Source organism: Podarcis erhardii (genome assembly GCF_964252035.2).
Source record: "Podarcis erhardii genome assembly, chromosome: 17".
Lineage (NCBI taxonomy): Eukaryota > Metazoa > Chordata > Lepidosauria > Squamata > Lacertidae > Podarcis > Podarcis erhardii.
Window position 1 is genome coordinate 27,524,223 of NC_138515.1, and position 14,657 is coordinate 27,538,879.

General features: G+C 43.7%; 1 gene segment (V, D, J or C); it reads right to left on the reverse strand.

Moving 5' to 3' along the window:
* Window positions 1-8,586: 8,586 nt before the first annotated feature.
* LOC309332386 (M1-specific T cell receptor beta chain-like) overlaps window positions 8,587-14,657 on the reverse strand; it is an 81,364-nt gene continuing 75,293 nt past the window's right edge. Inside the window, exons 4-7 of the C gene segment in view lie at window positions 12,805-13,140; window positions 11,879-11,908; window positions 9,619-9,725; window positions 8,587-9,346 (exon numbers count right to left, since the gene is read on the reverse strand).

Sequence of the window (14,657 nt, forward strand, 5' to 3'; positions counted from 1 at the left end):
TGGATTAGATGATCCTCTACAATTCTATGAAGTGTGCTGATAACATGCCAACATCACATAGCCCTCTGGGGGCACTCTGTCCGGTTGTGGACACCTCATACTGTCTTAGGCCAACCTGCACGGTGGAGGCATTCAAACAGCACTCCCTGCCCCCAGGATTGCAGAACCAGGTTGGCAACCGCAGAAGATAAAGGAATGTGCACATCTGTTTTAAGACAAATCACCAATATGGATAGCTTTTATTGAATCCCTCGTGGGAGGAAAAACTTAGCAAACCTCCCTATGCCTCGTGTGCGAAATGAAGGCGATGGATAACATTGATTGAATCAACCAGCATTGCTCACTTTGTTTCTCTGGGTTGGGGAAATTTCAAAACAAAGTGAAGAAGGAGACAGATGGTAGTTTCTAAAAAGGAGGAAATGCGAGATTGCCATGTTTGTGCTCGTTACTTTTGCCCTGCTACGTATATCTGGCCAAAGCAAATTTCTGAAGCAGTGTACAAATTGGCTAAACCTCTTTTGCCCCCCCCCAAAAACCATAAAAAACCCAAGGTCCATTGAGGCCAGCACCCTGAGTGGAATTTGCCTAATGAGTCGCATTAAATGGGAGCCCTCTGCAAGGATTTCCACCTATGCAATGGGGCTTTGCACCCCTGCGTCCCCTGGAATTGGCCGGGGGGGGGGGCCTGTCACAAGAACCTCCAGAACAGCATGTGGTTGGAAGGGGGAAAGTCCCTTTGCCTCCCCCTATTTCCAGCAGGGACCAACAAGATACTACAGGAAATTCCCAATGATGGCACACAAGCAACGAACCTCCCTGGGTGAGGAGTAGATATGCTAATCCTGAACATGGAGGGTCCATTTCGTTATCATGGTTATTATAACAATGTGATAACTGGGGTTGGGGTGGAGGGGAAGGTGTGCACACCCCCAGCCAACACTGACTATCATGCTACCTGGTCTATTGCCTCTCTCTAGCCCTTGGGACATCATAGGGCATTGGGTAGGTTGCATGTCATTCTGGGGGAACTGCAGCAGACCTTTGTTCTTTCATACAAAGTCAAGGTGTCCTGGAAAGGGAGCAGTCCTCTAAAGCAGGGTTGGGCAGACTTCAGACCTAGATATTTTTTACAAGAATCTCATAGTTCACCAACAGGAGCCAAGCAAAAGACACCTGCTTCCTGAATTAAGGCATTACGAGCCACGAAATTAGCACTGAATACTAGAAGTAGTCCTTCCACAACACAGAAATCAGCTTCTAGTTACCCTCTTCCCAGCTTTCTTAATTTCACATATATATATAGATATAGATAGATAGATGATAGATGATAGATGATAGATAGATAGATAGATAGATAGATGATAGATAGATAGATAGATAGATAGATAGATAGATAGATAGATTGATTGATTTTAACATATAAATTACAAAATGTACCACAAAACGTATCACTTATACAATCTTTTTAGACTTCCATCAGCACCTCTGATGATCCACCGTTTTAGCCAATTCTTATGCATTTCTTAACTTTATATTGCCTTTACATCTCTTAACAAATCATCCTTCCCCTTCTCCATTTTTGCAATACTTCCAATACTCCTCACAAAACTTCTTGCAAACCTACAAACATTGTCTGATCTTCACAAATACTTTTCAAGTAGTCCATAAATTTACTCCAATCTTCCATGAATTTCTGGTTCCGCCAGTTTTGAATCCTTCCTGTTAGTTTATCTAGTTCTGCATAGTCCATTAACTTCATTCTCCATTCTTCAATCGTCGGTAATTCTTCTGGCTTCCATTTTGGGGCCAGTAATATTCTTGCTGCTGTTACTGCATATCAGAAGAGTTTATATTCCTTTCTCTTTATATCACTCCCCACAATGCCCCCAGCTTTCTTAATTTCAGCAGTGTAATGTAGGTGCCTGGGTGCTGCTGTTATTGATAATCCTATGCAGTCTCTGAAAACCTTGTGTCATCTACCGGAAATCACCCAGCGATCCAGCAGTCGAACCCAACCTGCCTTTGCCCATCCTGTATCAAGCACCAAGCAATACCTCTCTGTATATCACGCCATAGATTTATTTAGTGGGAGATATTCCAGATGGGCTTTCCTGTTTGCTGATGGGCTAAAAGCCCACATTCGTAATTGACTTTGAAGATACCGGCTGCTTGTATGAGAAAACCTAGTTATAATGAATAGTAATAATTATGGCAACCATTCCCCACCCCACCCCCCGAAATCAAGGGCAAAGTTCCAGTTGATTTTCCTGCTGGTAGACTGCATTCTTTTGAGCAGGGGGCGAAAGTTTTATAATGTGCTCTGCTATAAACATTATAGTTCCATAAGCTTTTTAATTATTTGAGGGACATAAAGCATGAACTATGAATGCAGGATGGCAAGCAATTAATTGTTAAACAAAGCCAGAATGGAGGATCTGTAAGCAATTAATCGTGAACAATATATTGCCATGTGAAAATGTTAATTAGTTTTTCAAACACTGGAGGAGGGTGGTGCGTTAACTTATATGTGGTGGCGGTGGGACGTGTAGGAATGTATTTTCTTGGGCTGAATGAAATGTCACTGGAAATGAAAAATCAAAGCTAGCTAGGGTTCCTTATGTGAAACATCCTACAGATATTCTCAACTACAACTCCCATCGTCCTTGACCATTTGCCATGCCGTCAGGAGCAGATGGGAGTTTCAACAATATCTGGACAACACCACATTGGCTACCCCTAAAATAGACACGCAGCGATAATAAAATATTCTTAACTGTAATAAGAGTTTTTCTGCTTTCTTTGGTGGATCATAGGTGACGGTTCTCCAACCATTGTTCAGACACCACAGTCGGTGATACAGCGGCCAGACAGCAAGGTATCTCTTAATTGCAACATAAATGGGGCATCCAACCCCAATATCTACTGGTACAGGCAAATTCTCAAAGGACAGATTCAGCTGCTTGCCTATTCTGTTGCCGTGGGATCCTCATCTGCCGAGGGACCGCCCCACATCCAAGGATCAAGACCTGAAGACACCAAGTTCTTCCTGAGCATCAAAAACCTCATGGCCGGTGACACTGGGATTTATTATTGTGCCTGGAGCCCACACACTGTGCAAAGTGAATGTAACACCTCAACAAAAACCCTCCTCCTTGCTTGTGGCTCTGTCTGCTCCCACACTGCAGGGAAGTGGGGAAAAAGGTGTATTCTTTGAGGCATCAACTTCCTTCCTGTTGAAATCACAAGGAACGGGGCCCACATTAAATGCTTCCTGAAAATCGCGGCTCAGCTGAGCAACGCACACCCCTTCTAATTTCTGGATGCCAGACACTGGGTTTAACATGGTAAAATACAGTGGTACCTTGGTTTACAGACGCTTCAGGTTACAGACTCTGCTAACCCAGAAATAGTACCTCGGGTTAAGAACTTTGCTTCAGGATGAGAACAGAAATTGCATGGCAGTGGTGCGGCGGCAGTGGAAGGCCCCATTAGCTAAAGTGGTACCTCAGGTTAAGAACAGACCTCCAGAACGAATTAAGTTCTTAACCCAAGGTACCACTTTACAGACCAAACCAGTCTTCCCATGAGTCGTCAAGCAAACAGAGACAGGGTGATGATCCATGAAGGAAGCCATCAACAAAGGACTGACTCTGCGACAGATGCAGAGCAGTGAAGCAGCACTTGGGTGGACAACACGTGAAAAACAGCTGCTGCAGATATAATAATAATAATAATAATAATAATAATAATAATAATAATAATAATAAATTTATTATTTATACCCTGCACATCTGGCTGGGTTTCCCCAGGCACTCTGGGCAGCTTCCAACAAAGATTAAAAATACATTAAAACATGTGTTATGTGCATATGTGTTATGTGTATAGATTCAAAACAATGCAGGTTTTGGTGTCCTCGGGTGTCTTCCCGTGTAAAAGTTGGGGTGTCTAGGCGACGTTTCGACGAGGTCTCACTCGTCATCTTCAGGCTGGTGCTTTCGGCTTCTTGTTACTGGAACAGAGCAGGATCTCAGTGTTTGAGTTCCTATACGGAAAGACACCCGAGGACACCAAAACCTGCATTCCTGTACCCGTGAAAATCTACGAAAGCAAATTCAAAACAATATATCCATCAAAAGCCACTAGATGGCACCCTGTCCCTTTACCCTGTTGTCAAAGGGATGCTGGATGTTATTTTTGTGGCCATAAACCCACCTGAAATGTCACCTCCTAAGCAGAGGTGGAAAGTGATCCCTTGCAGCAACTATTTGGGATTTCTAAATAGAACACTTATGTGAGTAGCAGCCTGTATGGAATATCAGCTAAGACTTTACCTGTGAGTTTGGGGAGAAGTTATAAGCTGGCTCAGCTCCAGCCTCCCACACTTACTATCTTTCCTGTATTGATATCCCTTACAGGGTTGTGGTAAGGAGCACCAGGATGGTGGCTGGGTCTTCTAAAGGATCTACATTGGCTCCCAGTACGTTTCTGAGCACAATTCAAAGGGTTGGTGCTTACCTTTAAAGCCCTAAACAGCTTTGGTCCTGCATACCTGAAGGAGTGTCTCCATCCCCATCATTCAGGTTACAGGGAACCAGGCAGAGGGCCTTCTCAGTACAGTGGTGCCTCGCAAGACGAAAAGAATCCGTTCCGCGAGTCTCGTCTAGTGGTTTTTCGTCTTGCGAAGCAACCCTATTAGCGGCTTAGCGCTATTAGCGGCTTAGCGGCTACAGTGGTGCCCCACAAGACGAATGCCTCGCAAGACGAAAAACCCGCTAGACGAAAGGGTTTTCCGTTTTTCGAGGTGCTTCGCAAGACGAATTTCCCTATGGGCTTGCTTCGCAAGATGAAAACGTCTTGCGAGTCTTGCGATTTTTTTCGCTTCCCCCCCTTTTTCTAAGCCACTAAGCCGCTAATAGCCGCTAAGCCGCTAATAGCGCTAAGCCGCTAATAGGGTTGCTTTGCAAGACGAAAAAACCACTAGACGAAGAGACTCGCGGAACAGATTATTTTGGTCTTGCGAGGCACCACTGTATTAGCGGCTTAGCGGCTTAGAAAAAGGGGGGGGGAGTGAAAAAAATCGCAAGACTCGCAAGACGCTTTCGTCTTGCGAAGCAAGCCCATAGGGAAATTCGTCTTGCGAAGCGCCTCGAAAAACGGAAAACCCTTGCGTCTAGCGGGTTTTTCGTCTTGTGAGGCATTCGTCTTGCGGGGCACCACTGTAGTTGCGCCTGCACTGTGGAACACCCTCTCACCAGATGTCAAGGAAATAAACAACTATCTGGCTTTTAGAAGACATCTGAAGGCAACCCTGTACAAGGAATTTTTCAATGTTTGATGTTTTAATTTGTTGGAAGCTGCACAAAGTGGCTGGGGTAACCCAGTCAGATGGGCAGATTATTTTTATTTTTATTTGAACACCTTTTCTCCTACCTCCTTTCTTTATTTTTTTAAAACATACACTGCTCTTCACATGTAAATCGATCCCAAAGAGGTTTACAATATACACATAAGCTTTAAAAATAATAAATAGCAACAGCTACAACATCCAGATAGCCATATGGTTGCAACAACTGCAGCAGCAGGAACCCAAACAGAACTCAAATATCTGTCGTTGGGAAATGCCAGGCTAAAAGAAAAGATCTCTGGGCAAGCCAAACATCATTGCTGCACACCTGATCGCCACAGGGAGCTCAGTTCACAGCTACAACATACGATTAAAGCACATTTCACAAAGGCCTTCCTTTGTATTAATCGCCACCATGTGTTCCCTGCCAGATGCATCCATGTGTCCCCTTTCCTTCCTTGACATCAGTTGTGCCTTTTGTTGCGTCACTGCAGTGGCAACACCAAAAAGAAATAAGAAATTGGGTGGGGGCACAAGAAGGGGCAAGGCACATGGAATGGGGGGTTAACTTTGTCCCACAGGTTAGATTACAATGAAGTGAAAAAGCAGACCCTCCAAGTGTCCCTATTTTCCAGGGACAGTCCCAGATTTACAGAAGCCAAGCTGATTTCTGATTTGATCCTGGAATTTCCCACTTTTCCTTAGGATGTCCCTATTTTCATTGGAGAACTGTTGGGAGGGCTTGAGACACACGTAGTAAAGAAGCAACCAGTGATTTAATGAAGTAGCATGTGCAACAAGGAAGCTGGCAGCCACCTAGTGGGTGCCACAAAAAAACTGGGTGTGTGGAGTTATCCAACCCCATAGCAGCCCTGTACAGTGGTACCTTGGGTTACATACGCTCCAGGTTACATACGCTTCAGGTTACAGACTCCGCTAACCCAGAAATAGTACCTCGGGTTAAGAACTTTGCTTCAGGATGAGAACAGAAATTGTGCTCTGGCGGCACAGTGGCAGCAGGAGGCCCCATTAGCTAAAGTGGTGCTTCAGGTTAAGAACAGTTTCAGGTTAAGTACGGACCTCCGGAACAAATTAAGTACTTAACCTGAGGTACCACGGTATAGAGAAGTTTTTTAAAAATGTTTAATGCTTTATTATGTTTTTTATATGTTGGAAGCCAGCCAGAGTGGCTGGGGAAACCCAGTCAGATAGATGGGGTATAAATAAAAATTATTATTATTATTATTAATGATGGAGGGTATGAGATCAACAAGGTCAGAGTGATATCCAGGAATACTCTGCTGCAGAGCACACCAGGCCATGTGTTCTTGATCTTCAGACACTCATCCTGGAAGAACAAAACTTCAAAAGGGAAACTTTTACAATGGTCACATGCGTAAATACATTTAAATCATATGGCTCCTACTGCCCCAGGAATCCTGGGAATTGTAGTTTATTAAGGGTGCTGGGGAATTACAGTTACGTTGGGTGTAGGCTACAGTTCCCAGTAGTCTTTGGGGAAAGCCACGTGTTTTAAATGTATGGTGTGGATAATTGGAGAAGTTGACATGAGATAACCCTTTGCCCATAAGAAACCAAATGCCTTGTACTTCCACCCTTATACTGTGTACATCTATACTGTACTCTGTATTCAGTAGCCTTTGCTTCTAAGGTCCAGACAAATAACTTGGTTCTAAGGCACTGTCAGAAGAAGGCCCCCCCAAGGCAACAGCTCCGCTGTCTCTCGCTCTTCTCTGTCACAATAAAAACTGAATTAAAAAGGAAATGGCACAAGGACATGCTGAGGACACATTATGCTCACAGTAAGAGTCATCTAGGCTACTCAGCAGCCTTCAGAAAGGAAAGGAAAGGAAAGAGAGGACTTGATGTCGCTGAAATCCAGAGTGCACATTTCTTATAGTGCCACGTTTGTGTCGGCAGGGGAGAGGTATCAAAACACGTCAGGAGTGGTGCACAACAAATACCCACTAAACTTTCCATTTGAAATGCGGCACACACCGACCACAACTGGTGCACCTGCATCACGGAGCAACAGCTTTTGGCTGAGGCAGGAGATTGATTGTGCGATAGCGCCAGGCCCTGAAGCCGCCATTGTGGGTGGGACAACATGTGCTATTTCTAACCGTGGCAGGAAAAGTGCCTGATCACCGAAGCCCCACGCTGCAACGAAACCTGCCCTGTGGTAACCACTGCTTGAGAGAAACCGCCCCACAAGCAAATGTCAAGCCACATCCTGTTGTGCGCATGAATGCCTCGCTTGCTTATTTTCTTAAAGGGGACGTTTTCGAGGTTGGCTAAGCAAATGACCCAATTTCTACAGATCCGTCTAAACATTGTTTCCCAACCTTGGGTCTCCAGCTCTTTTTGGACTACAATTCCCATCATCCCTGACCACTGGCCTTGCTAGCTAGGGATGATGAGAGTTGTAGTCCAAAAAAAGAGTTGAAGACCCAACGTTGGGAAACAGTGATCTAAAACATCCTTGTTGCAGAGCAAATGTTCATGATGCTTCTCAGTTTGGTGCTTCTAGGTGACTTTAAAAGCACGTTGGGCACAAGCGACATGCACCTTGAAGAAGAGAGAACTTTGGCGGGTGCAGCTTGTCATTTGGTGGCAAGGATTTCCCACCTTTAAGGACACCTGACATTAGGTCTAGTCATGGCCGACTCTGGGGTTGCGGCGCTCATCTCGCTTTATTGACCAAGGGAGCCGGTGTACAGCTTCCGGGTCAGGTGGCCAGCATGACTAAGCCGCTTTTGGCAAACCAGAGCAGCACACAGAAACGCCATTTACCTTCCCGCCGGAGCAGTACCTATTTATCTACTTGCACTTTGATGTGCTTTTGAACTCCTAGGTTGGCAGGAGCAGGGACCGAGTAACGGGAGCTCACCCCATCGCGGGGATTCGAACTGCCGACCATCTGATCGGCAAGACCTAGGCTCTGTGGTTTAACCCACACCGCCACCTGCGTCCACCGTTAATCGGTAGCAAAACGTTGTATTCGCCCAACACTCTTGCTTTCATGATGTCATAATGCCTTTATTTCAAAAGCATTAAATCTATATTTAGCTAAAACAACCCTTGCCCTCCCTGCTAGCAAGCAGTGACAAGAAAACACATAGCCTCTCTTTGGAAAAAGAGATTCACAACATGACCTTAGTTTGGATCTGAACTATTTTGACGCAACAGTTTATGAAAGGAAACATAGGAGTCTCAGCAAAAAGGATTCGGCGACTTTACTAAAAAAACGTATCATGTTGGCTGCGGCTCGATCTCTGCACAAGAGTGATGCATAACGCTCCTTGAAAATCAATAGTACTTTAAGGTTGGAAGTCTAAGCATATGTATTTCCTAGTAAACATAGTTAAAAGTGGCATGAAAGGCAAGGAACTCTGGGGGGAAAGTGCTGTGGCCTTACTAAAATAAAGCATTTAATTTTTTTTAAGTGTTTTTATTGAAAAGTTTTGGCATAAAATACAATAAGAATCAAGATAGCTTATAGAACAAGAATATTAAAAAAGCCGAAAGATAAAAAGTAAGAGGGGGAAAATACTTATATGGCCGTTTTCCATATTTATATCATGTATATACTGTCATTTATCCCTATGCAGAGAGGTAGACCTTCCCATCTTCCACCTGGGAGTCTGCTTTTCCCCCAGCCTCTCACCCTGGTAGATCCTTTCTACCCTACAGGGACACCCCCACCAACTGTCCCCTGCCTTTGTGTGTCCTCAGTCCAAGGTAAAGGACTTCTCCCCCCAAAAAAAAGCTTTTTATAAATGTTTCCAATGCAAAATAATAAAGCATTTAAGAGAACCAAAGAGAGATTATTTACTGACTGACCCTAAGCAACTGTTTTTGTTTTAAGAAAATGCTACTTTGGACTTCCAAGGTTGAGAGTATCCATCTTCCCTTCTGTCTTCATGGAGTTCACTCAGCTCAGGATAGATGCCCCCAGGTAAAACGTGCCTATGGTGCCAACTGTCATGGAACAGGAAACAGAACAGAGCAGATTGTTACTTCTGGGCTAAATGCACCAGAATAATGAAAGATCTGGGGGGTGGGGGTGGGGGTCACAGAGTGGTTTTCCGCAGGGAAAAGCAACACAACAAGAAGAAGTATGGATTAGCCTGTGGTGTTTAAAGGCTAAACAGAGTGAATTCAGTGCTGGGTCACAGCAGAAGAATCCATATGTCACATTTTCAAAAGAAATTGGTGGGCCCAGGGCGGAAAGAATCAACACTGTACTTTACCTTTTTTCTTAGTTTTAATCCCATCACAAAGGCTCCATACAAGGTGCTCTTGAGAATGAGAAGAAAATACACCAGTTCTCCAATATAGGCTTCCGTGAGATACGACTCTAAAAATTAAGGGTGGGAAAGAAATGTGAATGATCACAAAGTCATCTACAGACGGTGGAGGTAGAACATGGCCACCATGACTACAACTCCCATCATCCACCCTGCTAGCTGTGGATGATGGGAGTTGTAGTCCAAAAGCAGCTGGAGGCCCAAGTTTGGGAAACCCTGGTCAAAAGTCATCCAAACTGGTAGCCATCACCACATCTTGTGGCAGCTAATTCCACAGTTTAACTCCCCCCCCCCCAACGATATATATTTTTTTGTACAAATAGTACCTAATATACCATTTCACACACCCCCAGATATATTCCATACTACAATGCATTTTTATACATGATTTTCCCTAACTGAAGCATTTTTGGGTGCCCTTTCCCATAAAGTATGCTTCCTTCGTGTGTGCCTTTTTTCGATGGAGAACGTCAACATAAAATTCAGAAAAGTGTGACAGCTGCATTTCTGTCTGCATGCTGGTTCAGGAAAATCTTCCTTTAGTTTGAGATGATATTGGGCACTTAAAGGTGGCTGGGAAATACCCAGTCTAGGGCTCTTCAGTCTAGGGTTACCTGACTCACAACCATAAGTTTCACTTGTTTATGGAAACAATCAAATATAAGGAGGAAGAAATTTAGATGAAGTTCAGATAAAGCTTGGCCAGCTTCAAGGAACTGCTCGTGTTTTTTGCACCAGCTTATATTCAAACAGCACAATTTTCAGGGTTACATATTAAAACAGCACACAAGGCTCTGCATGAAGCAAGCAACCAACCCAGAGAACAAGTATTGGCAATTCCTATAGCTTTTGACTGGAGGAACGGAGGTTATTAGATGAATAGATCTGTCAATGGGCAAAGAAACATGGATCAAAATGCAGACATCTGCCTATCTACAGTTGCTGTGCTAATATTGTATCCCAACCAGGATCAGGGTCATAATCCAGGGTTTGGACTGGGGTCAAAGCCTTCTGAATAGGACGGGAGCAGGTGCTTTCTTGCAGGTTCTAGGGCCATTTTGGAAACAGCAGGGGAGGTCTACAGAGGACAGCTTGGAACATCCTCAAGCCTTGCTACACCTGCCTTCCCTGCTTATTCCTGAAGGATGAGGCTATTATTCTTCTCTCGCGGTGCTGGAGGCCATTCAACAAGAGCTACAGGCAATCTACAGTTGCCCTCATCTGCTCTGAGACTTCTGCTGGGGGTAACAATATTGCTTTCCCTTCACCATGTTGGAAGCCCAGGATGATGACATGCCTGTATGGGTGCCCTGGAGGCTATCAGTAGGTGAGATGACGTTTATCATGGACTGTGTTATGTACTGAGTTGAATAGGATCCAAAATGCAGCAATCTGATTGGTCCTAGAACAATAGGATCCAAAATGCAGCAGTCTGATTGGTCCTAGAACAATAGGATCCAAAATGCAGCAGTCTGATTGGTCCTAAAACAATAGGATTCAGAATGCAGCAGTCTGATTGGTCCTAGAATAATGCAGCAGTATTACTGGTCCACAGGAGCCACCCAGTCCAGCTCCAGGTGGAAGTGAATCCACAACCTGATTGGCCACAGGCGAATCCCGGAATTAGCCAATCATGTGCAGCCCATTGTGTAAATAATGTATATAAAGCAGATATTTTGGGGGAACTTTCATTTCTCCTCACCACTATGAGCTGAATAAAGAGCATGAAATCCACTCTCCAAGTATATTTCAGACTGGCTGTGCCAAAATGTTTTGGAGAATCAAAAGGTCCCCCTGCTGCCCAGTCACACTGAACTCAGAAGTAATCAAACCTACACAGGTAACCTCCTGTCTTCATGTACAGATCGTCATCCTCCCTAAACAGGAAGTTGTATACACTGAAGTCAACGGGACTTAATACTGACCATGTTTATTGCAAGAGCTGTTAGGTAAGAGACTGGTTGGCAGAAGAGCTGTAGCTCACTGGTAGGGCATCTGATACAAAGGTCCCAAGGTTCAAACCTTGGCATCTCTAGGTAGGGCTGCGAGAGACCTTTGTAGAAATCCTGTACAGTTGCTGCCAGCCAGTGCTGACAAACTGAGCTAGGTGAGTCAATGGTCTGGCTCAGTATAAGGGAGGTTTCTTGTGTTTTTATTTCCAATGAAATTCCAGCATTGAAAGCACAAGGTAATTTTGGTTTACCTCTTGCAGCCTCGCTGCCGCCACCACAATCTGAAAGCAGAAGGGGGAGAAGGCACATTAGCTATCCTTAGACCTGGAAAAACTGAAAGTAGACAGGGAAAGTGACAGGTGGGTATGTGGGGGGGGGGGTAATATTTCCAAAGCAAGGCTTTAAAAACCCAAATGTGCATGTACTTCTCCTGAATGTCCCCAGAGGTTGTGTGTATAAAAAAGAAGGGGGGGGGAAATAATGAACAATATAAATTATCTCCCCCCCCCCCCCGCAAAAGCAGGAATAGACTCTTCCTTGAATATTGGCATCAGAAGATTTGGCTAAGTGTGAAAACAGCCACAATTTCTTAAGCACATTTAGGGAAACTACATGCTATTTGGAAATTCATTGAGGATCAGTTGGTAGAATAAGACAAATGCAATGAAAGGAGTTCATCAACAAATGTTTGAATATGATAGAACACATTACTAGGAAAATGTATTAGAGATGAGGAATGGTTTGCAGTCAAATGGATCTGGGAACATTCTGCCCATGTACAGTGGTACCTCAGGTTACATACGCTTCAGGTTACATACGCTTCAGGTTACAGACTCCGCTAACCCAGAAATAGTGCTTCAGGTTAAGAACTTTGCTTCAGGATGAGAACAGAAATCGTGTTCTGGTGGCGTGGCAGCAGCAGGAGGCCCCATTAGCTAAAGTGGTGCTTCAGGTTAAGAACAGTTTCAGGTTAAGAACAGACCTCTGGAATGAATTAAGTACTTAACCAGAGGTACCACTGTAAATAAAACTTTTTAAAAATGTGACCAGGACTGTGTATGGTGCAAAACTACAGGAACGCATAGAGAACGTGGTGGCTTGTGGTAGATTTCACCTTCTTGGGAATCTGAGCTCCCTAGTCTTTAGGGCAGTCTTTGCTAACCTGCTTTTCACTTACCTGCACCATTTATGTCATCCTCATAGTCTGTGGAACCTTCTGTACCGTGGAAACTGACTCTGCACACGAACTTATTATCTGCATTCTGCCACTCTTCCTTGGTGATTCTTAAACGGCTGGTCATTGAATAGCGCTTTTTGGTGTTGTCATATACTGGGTCCTCTGTTTTTACCCCAGCCGTTCTCTTCTCGTTATTCACGGTCCAGCTCAGGGCGACGTGATCTGGGAAGAAATCGGTGACTAAACACACAATGGTGGCTTTCTCCTTTTCGTCGACCTCCTGCCTGGGCGGGGCAAATATGGTCACTTGAGGGGGGCTGACATCTTGGTCGGCTTCTGGAAGAGAAAGGAACAAGCACATGCTATACAGAGATGATATACCTCCTTGATCTTCGGCTGGCTATTTTGCCACTTGACGACATCACGTTCAACTTGCACGTACGAACAGGCCATTGTGGATTTCACTTGATGTCACTTGAAACTAGGGATGTGCAAATCGGTCCATGGTGGTGTCCCCAGTTGCCCCATTTTTCCAATCTTACGTTAACTTCTCCACATTTCGGCATCCGTTCACGATTTATTTTAAAGTAAGCATGAAAAATTCCAACTCTAAATAGACACATGTGAACTGAATGAACTTTATTACAGTCACAGATCAGGATAAAAACAAACAAACAAAAAGCAAAAAAACTATAAATAAAATAGCAGTTAGGATTTTTATTTTTTTTAACTGATAATTGTTAGAGCAAATAAGGACAAAGAAACAAGCATTGGATAAAACACCTGAATAAAATACTAGATTAAACACGGATAATGGATGGATAAAAACTGATAATTAAAACAGATAAGAACTAAAAACAAATAAAAACACGCAGTTAAGACAACTGTAAGAGCATAAGCACTAAAAGACTCGCAGTTAAAACAACTATAAGAGGCTGCAGAGTAGAAGCTTCTGAAATAGAGGACACTCTCAACATTAGAATCTGATGTGCAAATATGGTTAAAACAGACAATTAAAACAATGTACAACAATAAATTTAGAAACAATGTACAACAATAAACTATCCCAGGAAGTTGACTCTGAGTCACCCATGGAACCGAGTTTGGGGCTTTTCATGCCGGACTATTTTGAGTTGGGCGATGGTCTGCGCCTACAGATTTGTACACAGAATCTGGCGGCCATCCAGGTCATCTTCTGATCTTTGCCTAACAGCAAAAGGTCAAATTTTTGCTTTTGCGGGAGGTTGGCGAGCTTCACCAGTGTACGCATTTTTGCCTGCTACACAAATCTTTCCCTTAATAGAATGCATGGCTGTATGTTGTTTTTATCTGTGTTTTTGGGCACACTTCACTTGGCTGAAGAGCTGCATTGCAAAATTTGGAGAAGGACATATTTCGAAAGGTGTCTGTGTTTCAGTTTTCATATTGTTTCAGAAAGGGCAAAATAGGCAGAATTGCCTTCAGAGGCAAGCTGCATAGAATTTATCACCCAACTCTATGAAACACAGCACTTTTTAATGGTGTGAGTTCACAAAGTCAGCTGCTAATCACCGTGTGTTGAGGAATCAAGTAATGAGAGGATCAAGAGGTAGGGATTGGGGGTGAAATTCAATTAATTTTGCATTTAAAGACGAACCTACCAAATTCACACTTTCTGAAACATGATGCGAATTAAAACACACACCAGCCTTCAAAACCCACACTTCTCTGAATTCTGCAATGCAGTTCTTCAGCCTAGCAATCTGTGCAAAAATACTAGCGTAAAGTGTGCATGGAAATGCATATATTAATGAAAGTAACATGCAAAAAAACATGTATATTACATGGAATTGCATACAAAAATGTGATTGTTA